Raw genomic sequence first — 10,888 nt, 5'->3', positions numbered from 1 at the left:
AGCTTAAGAATGGCATCATTAACTTTAAACAAAGTTATGATGAATCTCTTTACACTGCATGGGAGCGATTCAAAACTCTGCTGAAGAAATGCCCTAATCACCAGTTAGAACACTCAGCCCAAATCTGCACCTTCTACAATTGTCTTACGGTAAATCATAGGATGACGATCGATGCAGCAGCTCAAGGAAATCTGATGAACCAAACCGCAGACAAAGCATGGGAGTTGCTCAAAAACATGACAATGCATCAACATGAATGGAACAGTGGTGAAACAACTTCATCATCTACCCTACTTTCCGCAATTAACAATCAAATGAAGGCCATCAAATCCCTCACGGATAAGATAGAATCTCTTGCCAAATAACTCGAAGAATTGAAGAAGCAGCCGCAGAAAGTTAACCAGGTTTAGGCATGTGTTAATTATACCAACCCGCAGCCCACTGAAGAATATCAACTTGTGTACGATAATCCTAACGGTTCAGTCTGTTATATTCAATGCCCAACTCGTCAATCAAATCCCGAATTCAATCAACAACCTAGGGTTAACCCATTTCAAAGAAACAACCAGCCTTTTCACTACCGTTACCCACCTTATCCACCCCAACAATCTCAATTGACCTACGATCAACCACTTCCACTCACTGGTCCACCAGCTGAGGAAAATTCCCCAACTATCCAAATTACTAAAGTAACTAACCCTAATCTTGGGGCTGATGATCAGTTGACTCAGTTCATTTAAGGACAACAACAGCTAAATCAGAGAACTGCATCTAGACAAGACAGAGATACTAATGCAAAATCAGTTGGCTCTGCTCAAAAGTCTAGAAACGCAGCTCGAACAGTTATCACAATGCCTTAAAACCCGACCACAAGGAAGATTACCTATTAATACTATCCAAAATCCCCACATAGAGGAAGCTAAGAAAGTGGATTCCATAATTCCATAGGAAGAACCATATAGAATGTAACGACCCAATTTTTTCGACTTATAATTATATTTATTACTTTCACGAAACTGCGTATTTGTGCGTACTGAGCTATATTATATTCTGGGATATTTATTCATGTTAATTACTTTCGTTAATATCTTAAAAAGTGTTATTAAGTGCGTAATCACTTAACTTGATACTCAAATGCTTTTACGACCGTTAATGTCACTTGTCGTTTAAAACGAGCTATGTACTTTGTACACGTTAAACTTTTGTCATAATTGGAATATTATGACTACGTAATACTAATTGTTATTTTCTAATGACAATTACTTGGCTTATTGGTTGCTTAATTACGCTTAGTGTTTTACTAATGCACACTAGTTAGTCTTAATGGACTTTTTACCTTAATGGACTTAGGCTCACCCTACTTTAGCTAATGGACTTTTAAGTTAGCCCAATTTGAATGAATTTATGACCCATTGAGATATAAAACAAAAACCCATTAAGATAAGCCAACATATAGGCACACTTTCATACCATTCCTACATTTTGTTGCATGGGATCCTAACATACAAGCACCACCTTTGTACTACCACCATGCAAAAGCAAAATGGTCTCCCCATTGTCCCCCCAAACCGTCGGCCACCACTACCCCCACCACCACTATAAATTCAAGCTTGATTCTTCATTTCACACTTCATTTCATTCTCATTTCACACACATTTTCTCTCTAATTCTCTCTCTAGTCTTTCTCACACTAAAAGCTTAAGAAATTGTAAGTTCTTGAATTTCTTCTTCTTCTCTTTTTCTTCTTAATCACGACATCATCATCATCATGAGATCAAGCTTTTTAGCTTTTTGATCTTGTTATATCTTGTAGATTCAAACTTTGATTTGAATCCACCAAGAACATGAAAGATTCAAGTTTTTTAGCTTTAAATCTTCATTACTTTGTTGAATCTAAGTTTTAAAGCTTAAGTCACTTTATTTTGTTAAAAAATCAAAACTTGTGTTTATGATCTTCATGAAACTAGAAGATCTAACTTTTTGCTTTAAAAATCTTCAAGAACATTAAAGAGCCAAGCTTTCTAGCTTAGGGTTTCATTATTTTATTTAGATCTAAGCTTTTTAGCTTATGATCTCATTACTTTTACTAGATCTTAGCTTTCTAGCTTATGGTCTCATTAATCTTGTAAAAATCCAAGCTTTCTAGCTTAGGGTTTCTTAACACTTGAGATCTAAGTTATTATTGTAGATCTCACTTACTTGGAACCTTTCTATGATTTTATTGGTGATAAAAATAAAGTCTTCATCATCTCATATGATGAAGATGCATAAACTTGTATCAAAAGGACAAATGTTGAAGCTTTATTGTGTTTATACAATAAAGAGACAACTTTGATGTTCAAAACTTATAGAAAGTTAGCTTTTACTTTTAGTTGTGTGTTGATGGTTAAAACTTGGTCAAAGTGATTCTCAAACATCAAAGAGTTGTACACTTGAGGCTTACACGCATCAAGGATGAGAACCGTGATAAGCATCAAGCACCAAGAAACCCACCAGAGCACTTGTTTCTGTTTTACAGGGTCTGATCATACTCCTGGGGCTTCTGAAAAGTTGATTTCTAGATATTTCGGTTTGATTAGATGACTTTTCATTTAAGACTCGCCTAAATCTGATATACAGTTTCGGAGTAATAGCCTTCCGAAAATCACTACGCCTTCGTAACGACGTGCTGAAATTTCTGACCTACTCGCGCTTGAACCGTCGCCACGGTCAAACAACATCGATTTAGGATCTTAAAATTGGAGAGCGGTAATAGAAATCACAAACGGAGACTTGGACACTGGCCGCGGATCATTTCAGTTTGTATAGAGGTCGTAGCGGCTGTTCGAAGTCAGCCCTTTGTTTCGATCTCTATTCTTGATTGAAAACTTACTTTATCTTTTACGTATGATGATAATGATGATGCTTAAGACTTAACTTACATACTTTTAAACCTTTTGGAATGATTTACTGACTTAGCAACCATTGACTTAGGTTGAGGACCTTTTGGATCGACCAACTTACTTGTTTGAACCGATTTACTACTTGCTTACATTTTCGTATTGACTTTACCGCACATTCACTGTGAGTTATAGCTCCCTTTTTACTTTAACTATTTTTGGGACTGAGAATACATGCGCTTTTTATATTTTACATACTAGACAAGAGTACTTAAACTTTATATATGCGTGGGTGATATAACGACACATATTTTCCCCTTAGCTCGGTAATGTTTAACTATTGGTTTATGAACCGGTAGACGCGAATCTTATATATAGATCCATAGGGTTTGACATTCCCACTCGGGCTAGTCGCGCTAGCATTTAACGGGTGTTTAATACTTCGTCTGTTTTAACGCACTCGCCAAGTGTACTTTTAGGGGGTGATATATTATTTTACATTAAGTTAGTTACCAAGTGCCCACGGTTAAGCATATAATTTTTCATACTGTTTTGAATACGAAATATTGTGGTCTAGATTACATTATTGTTTACAATAAAACTGTAGCTCACCAACTTTCGTGTTGACGTTTTTAAGCATGTTATTTCTCAGGTGCTTAGATGAAATTGTTTCCGCTGTTATAGACTCGCTGTGTTAGACTTCCGCTGCATTGTTAGAAATGTCTCAAGCATGGACCTTTATTTTTGCATTCACTACTTATGTTATTTTCGAACAATGGTTTTGTAATGACCTTAGTGTCACGTACGTTTGTTAATGCTTTCTATTCGTAGAAGCAAGTTTCCTTTGTTAAACATTTGACGTTGGTAAAAATGTTACCTTTTCATGAATGCAAAACTTGTTTTAAAACAGCATATAGTATTATACCGTGTAATGGACCTATTGTTGATGATCAGTACATGATGGTTTTGGACGGGTCGTCACATAGAAGGTCAGCTAGGCTCAAGAACAATTCGACATATACTCAGAAGCTGCTAACTCAAACTCCAGTTCGTGTACCTTATCCTGGAAGACTACAAGAAGAACCATCCAAGCTTGATACCTACAAACTTGATGGAAGATTCCTGGACAACATGTCCAAAGTTCCCAACTAAAAGAAATATATCCAAAGGCTTCTCTCTACAAAGAAAAGGATACCAGATTCTAACAAAATTCCATTGAGTTACGAATCCTCGGCATTGCTCAGAAACTCTCTACCACGAAAGCTAGAAGATACGGGCCGATTCATTTTCCCATGTTCAATCTACCAGTCTGGAACCATTCATGCAATAGCAGATTTAGGAGCAAGTATCAACCTAATCCCCTACTCTCTCTACCAGAGATTAGAGTTAGGAGATTTTTCACCAACCAAAATGACAATCCAGCTTGCTGATCACACAATTCGATATCCTAAGGGCATAGTTGAGAATGTCTTGGTGAAAGTCGACAAATTCTTGTATCCTATGGATTTCGTAGTGATGGACATTAAGGAAGACCTACACACGCCAGTAGTGTTAGGAAGACCTTTCATGAACATGGCTAGGACTATCATTGATGTGTACAATCAAACCTTGATCTTGCGATCACATAGAGAGAGCGTTACCTTCAAAATTGACCGACCTACCGATATTTCTGGACAAGCAGAGATGTTTGTTATTTCCACCAGACGGATCACTTCTGATGATGAGTCTCCACCACCAGCCGATGATATCGAGATGGGTGTCGAATCACAATCTGCTAAAGACCCAAAAATGGAAGAAGAGGATCCTAGCGAAGAAATAGAGGAAGAGGAAGAATCTGAAGAGGAAGAAGAAATGAGGGACGTAAAAGAAACTGCGATGATACCCTCTCTAAGCTTGAAACGTCATGAAGAATTAATGAGGCTAGAGATGGAGGATCACAGTTTAATCATTCGTTTTAAGAAGAAGACAGATAAGGCTGAGGTTAAAGATATAGAGATCGACCCTGCAAGTGTTGAAATGAAGCACTAGAATACTAAAGAAGCCCGTTCATCAGATGAATCCACAGAAGAAAATTATACCGATGATGTTGAGGAAGAGCAACATGAAGACATTCTGGATGACTCATATTCTCCACCCGAACCAGATCAGGAGGAGCGGGATTCTTCTTCGGATTAGATTCCAGTCATATCTAATGACGCTGACATGATAACCTTCATCAATGACACTGATGAATTTGAAGATATTCTCGAAGCCATCCGTAAACCAACAATTAATTTCACAACCTCTATTTATAGAGAGAAGACGGCGATGTTGAAATCTTAGAAGGGCACATTCAATACTTTATCAATACTCTTCACGATCATATCTACCATGAAGAAAGGCAACGAGAGCATAATCAGTGGTTTGCAGTATTCTCGAGACAAGATTTTGTCAAGATCAGAAGATCATTTACTCTAAGGTTTACAACACCTTAGCCGGATCAGCACTTCCGTTCTCAGCAAACCAATGAGCACTACTGACTCGCATCCGGAAGCATATGGATCTTTCCACTGGACGCCCTACTTATCACTCTGATTTGCAGTTGATCGAAGATATTCACAACCTCTTCGCTTTTTTGGAAAGAGATAATTTGGAAAGCAAACCAGAAAGGCTGGTGATTTACGTAACAATTGATCACCATGCTGATCTGATTATCAAAGAGTTACAAGACGTAGTAGCAAAGGAAGTAAGATGATACAATCCATTCTCGCATCTTGAACCACACCGAGTCAACATTTCCACCTATGTTACAAAGTAGATAATACGTATCTTCCATGAATCCACAGATCCTAGTTTCACATCCAAAGCTGGATGTCGGGAGATATACTCAAAGGTGGTGACATTAATGCTTAGGTCATGATTGCTTTTCACTTATTTTCAGCTTCGCCTCTTGACAAATTTGTGCAAAGCCACAAACTCCTACTGTGGAGATCACCGTTCAGTAGATTTTGAGATACTAAAAATACAATTTCTGACACTATTTGAAGACCTCCGAAATGAACATCCTATCAGAGAAGTAATCACCACCAGCATTGCCTTGATGATTGATGTTCATATATCAATCAGCAGAGCCATGGATCATATTCTCATCAGACTTCAAGATTTGTCACGAGCCGAAACCGCACATTATCTCTCCTTCAGAAGATCTTCAAGAGAAGTATCAGATCTGCTACCACTTTTAGTCCGGCACTTTCTCCAAATCTATCCACTGAGACTCACATTCCCTCGAGAAGACCACGATTACAACCAAGAGGGGGAATGTCTTCTTTTTAGGCATCATTACGGTCGAGCCAACGACCTTAAACAAAAGCGCTTCTAAGGAGACAACTCATGCAATAAAGTAGAGTAGAAGAATAAAGGATGACAAATGAGCCAATCAATAAAGGATGTAACTTCCAAGATTGCTGAAACAACCTGCTAGCCAGTTTCTTCGCAAGCAACCACGACTATCCGCTGGGGGTACTCCTTTCTTCCCGTTACTAGCTCAAATTTTAATTATGCCACATCCTAGCTTATCACCAAGTGTGGGATTCCAACCCAAATAAAAACTAGACAAATATTCCCAAATATTTAATACGTTCTATATTAATTGATTTTGTTGCGAGGTTTTGACCTCTATATGAGACTTTTTTCAAAGACTGCATTCATTTTTAAAACAAATCATAACCTTTATTTTATCAACAAGGTTAAAAATTCACCACTTAAATTATCCAAAAATGATAATCTTACAAATATCACACTTACACACTACCAATACATATTGGTTTACAAATATTAATATGTTACAACAAAATAAATCTCAAATGCAGTTTTAAACAATATTATACAAGAATGCTGACACCAAATCTTGTCCATATAATAGCATGCAATAGCGGAAGCTCTTAATAATCACCTGAGAATAAACATGCTTTAAACGTCAACAAAAAATGTTGGTGAGTTATAGGTTTAACCTATATATTTATCAAATCGTAATAATAGACCACAAGATTTCATATTTCAATATACATCCCATACATAGAGATAAAAATCATTCATATGGTGAACACCTGGTAACCGAACTTAACAAGATGCATATAGAATATCCCCTATCATTCCGGGACTCCCTTCGGACATGATGAATTCAAAGTACTAAAGCATCCGGTACTTTGGATGGGGCTCGTTGGGCCGGATAGATCTATCTTTAGGATTCACGTCAATTAGGGTGTCTGTTCCCTAATTCTTAGATTACTAGACTAAAAAGGGGCATATTCGGTTTAATAATCCAGTCATAGAATGTAGTTTCATTTACTTGTGTCTATTTTGTAAAACATTTATAAAACTGCATGTATTCTCATCCCAAAATATTAGATTTTAAAAGTGGACTATAACTCACTTTCACAGATTTTTACCTCGTCGGGAAGTAAGACTTGGCCACTGGTCGATTCACGAACCTATAACAAATATGTACATATATATCAAAGTATGATCAAAATATATTTACAACATTTTTAATACGTTTTGCTGTTTTAATTTTATTCAGTCAGCTGTCCTCGTTAGTGACCTACAACTAGTTGTCCATAGTTAGATGTACAGAAATAAATTGATATATATTATCTTGACACAATCCACGACCCAGTGTTTACACGTCTCAGGCTAGATCACAACTCAAAGTATATATATTTTTGGAATCAACCTCAACCCTGTATAGCTAACTCAAACATTACTGCATATAGAGTGTCTATGGTTGTTCCAAATAATATATATACATGGGTCGATATGATATGTCAAAACATTTGCATACGTGTCTATGGTATCCCAAGATTACATAATATATTAGAATACATATATAATATAATATAAGTTAGCTAGGATATGATTTGTATAGAATTGTTACAATATTTCCCGTAGCTACAACAATCAAAAAAATATCCAATCTTATTTTACCCATAACTTCTTCGTTTTAAATCCGTTTTGAGTGAATCAAATTGCTATGGTTTCATATTGAACTCTATTTTATGAATCTAAACAGTAAAATATAGGTTTATAGTTGGAGATATAAGTTACAAGTCATTTTTGTAAGAGGTAGTCATTTCAGTCGAAAGAACGACGTCTTGATGACCATTTTGAAAAACATACTTTCACTTTGAGTTTAACCATGATTTTTGAATATAGTTTCATGTTCATAAGAAAAATCATTTTCCCAGAAGAACAACTTTTAAATCAAAGTTTATCATAGTTTTTAATTAACTAACCCAAAACAGCCCGCGGTGTTACTACGACGGCTATCCGGTTTTACGGTATTTTTCGTGTTTTCAGGTTTTAAATCATTAAGTTAGCATATCATATAGATATAGAACATGTGTTTAGTTGATTTTAAAAGTCAAGTTAGAAGGATTAACTTTTGTTTGCTAACAAGTTTAGAATTAACTAAACTATGTTCTAGTGATTTCAAGTTTAAACCTTCGAATAAGGTATTTTTATATATATGAATCGAATGATGTTATGAACATCATTACTACCTCAGTTTTTTTGGATAAACCTACTGGAAATGAGAAAAATAGATCTAGCTTCAAAGGATCCTTGGATGGCTTGAAAGTTCTTGAAGCAGAATCATGACACAAAAACAAGTTCAAATAAGATTTTCACTCGAAATAAGATTGTTATAGTTATAGAAATTGAATTAAAGTTTGAATATGAGTATTACCTTGTATTAGAAAGATATCTTACTGTAAATAAGAAAGATTTATTGAGGTTGGATGATCACTTTACAAGATTGGAAGTAAGCTAGCAAACTTGGAAGTATTCTTGATTTTATGAAACTATAACCTATAAAATTTATGAAGAACACTTAGAACTTGAAGATAGAACTTGAGAGAGATCAATTAGATGAAGAAAATTGAAGAATAAAAGTGTTTGTAGGTGTTTTTGGTCGTTGGTATATGGATTAGATATAAAGGATGTGTAATTTTGTTTACTTGTAAATAAGTCATGAATGATTACTAATATTTTTGTAATTTTATGAGATATTTCATGCTAGTTGTCAAATGATGGTTCCCATATGTGTTAGGTGACTCACATAGGCTGCTAAGAGCTGATCATTGGAGTGTATATACCAATAGTACATACATCTAAAAGCTGTGTATTGTACGAGTACGAATACGGGTGCATACGAGTAGAATTGTTGATGAAACTGAACGAGAATGTAATTGTAAGCATTTTTGTTAAGTAGAAGTATTTTGATAAGTGTCTTGAAGTCTTTCAAAAGTGTATGAATACATATTAAAACACTACATGTATATACATTTTAACTGAGTCGTTAAGTCATCGTTAGTCGTTACATGTAAATGTTGATTTGAAACCTTTAGGTTAACGATCTTGTTAAATGTTGTTAACCCACTGTTTATTATATCTAATCAGATGTTAAATTATTATATTATCATGATATTATGATATATTAATATATCTTAATATGATATATATATACATTTAAATGTCATTACAACGATAATCGTTACATATATGTCTCGTTTTGAAATCATTAAGTTAGTAGTCTTGTTTTTACATATGTAGTTCATTGTTAATATACTTAATGATATGTTTACTTATCATTATCATGTTTATATATAGTGTAATAATATCTTAAAATGATTCATATGTAATTAGTAAAACATTGTTATAACAATAATCCTTATATATATCGTTTTCAAGTTTCTTGATTCAATAGTCTCATTTTTATGTATATAACTCATTGTTAAAATACCTAATGCGATACTTACTTATCATAATATCATGTTAACTATATATATATATATCCATATATATGTCATCATATAGTTTTTACAAGTTTTAACGTTCGAGAATCACCGGTCAACTTGGGTGGTCAATTGACTATATGAAACCTATTTCAATTAATCAAGTCTTAAAAAGTTTGATTGCTTAACATGTTGGAAACACTTAATCATATAAATAACCAATTCATTTAATATATATAAACATGGAAAAGTTCGGGTCACTACAAATTAAAACTCCTAAGTGTGGGATACACTAGGAACATTGAGGACAATGTTCGTCTAAGTGTGGGATGCTCGTATAATCTTTTTTATGCTATATTAAATAAACCCATTACAAAGATTCCAAGTTTTTAAGCCAAATTTCAAAATATTTAACAAGGGAAAGCCTTTCTGAAAAAATACTTTCCAAAACCTGAAATGTTTGTAAATAAAATTAAGGCTTAAGTAAGGTAGAAATCTTGTTGGGACGAACCGAATCTCTAATAGAGCATTGCATGACGAGGCATTATCGACCTAAATTAATTACGGTGAGCACCCAAATAAGACCATATAAGCATTCATCTTTAATACTTTACTATTTTTTCGTTGAGAGTACCGATGTCTGTACTCAAAATCAGAACTTGCTTTAGATCTGCATTTCCAAGTAATGAAATGTGATTCGTGTATAAATAGAAGAGCTAGCCATTTGTCAAAATAAGCCTTCCATACTTTCACCACTTCTACCACATCAACCCCTCATCCACATCATCTTTACTATCACTCAAAAAAACTAGAAAATGAGATTCCTTTCGAAAACCCGATGTTATAAACCTCTCAAGTATCACGGCAAAGGTCTTGATAAAGTTTATCGGCAGAAAGTTTCTCGAGAGAAAATCTCCAAAAAAAAATGCGTATTTTCAAAGTTCTGAAAAAAGGAGCAGAACTTATAAAGAGAAACGCCGAAGAAGAACTTGATCGAAAACTTCCTATCACTCCAAAGGAGGAAAGTTCGAAAAGTGCTTCTAAAAAATGTCACGCTCCTATTTATCTTATATTTTCCGAAATTACGAATAAAATTCTTTAAAAAGACTGTATTACCCTTTTCTCACCCCTTTTAAAACAACTTCACCGCCACTCCAAAATTCCTTTCCATCATTGACAAATGACCTAGAAGCTATGGTTACTACCAATTTCACATTAGTATCAAGGATTTGAGTCTTT

General features: G+C 34.7%; 1 non-coding gene across 1 annotated transcript; it reads right to left on the bottom strand.

The window, feature by feature from the left end:
* Positions 1 to 106, bottom strand: LOC139869777 (small nucleolar RNA R71). The gene has a single exon (XR_011766357.1). It is a non-coding gene; the product is annotated as a small nucleolar RNA R71 (small nucleolar RNA).
* Positions 107 to 10,888: the final 10,782 nt, after the last annotated feature.

Source organism: Rutidosis leptorrhynchoides, chromosome 9, assembly GCF_046630445.1.
Source record: "Rutidosis leptorrhynchoides isolate AG116_Rl617_1_P2 chromosome 9, CSIRO_AGI_Rlap_v1, whole genome shotgun sequence".
Lineage (NCBI taxonomy): Eukaryota > Viridiplantae > Streptophyta > Magnoliopsida > Asterales > Asteraceae > Rutidosis > Rutidosis leptorrhynchoides.
The sequence above is the reverse complement of the archived record's forward strand: the minus strand, read 5'-3'. Positions and strand labels throughout refer to the sequence as shown.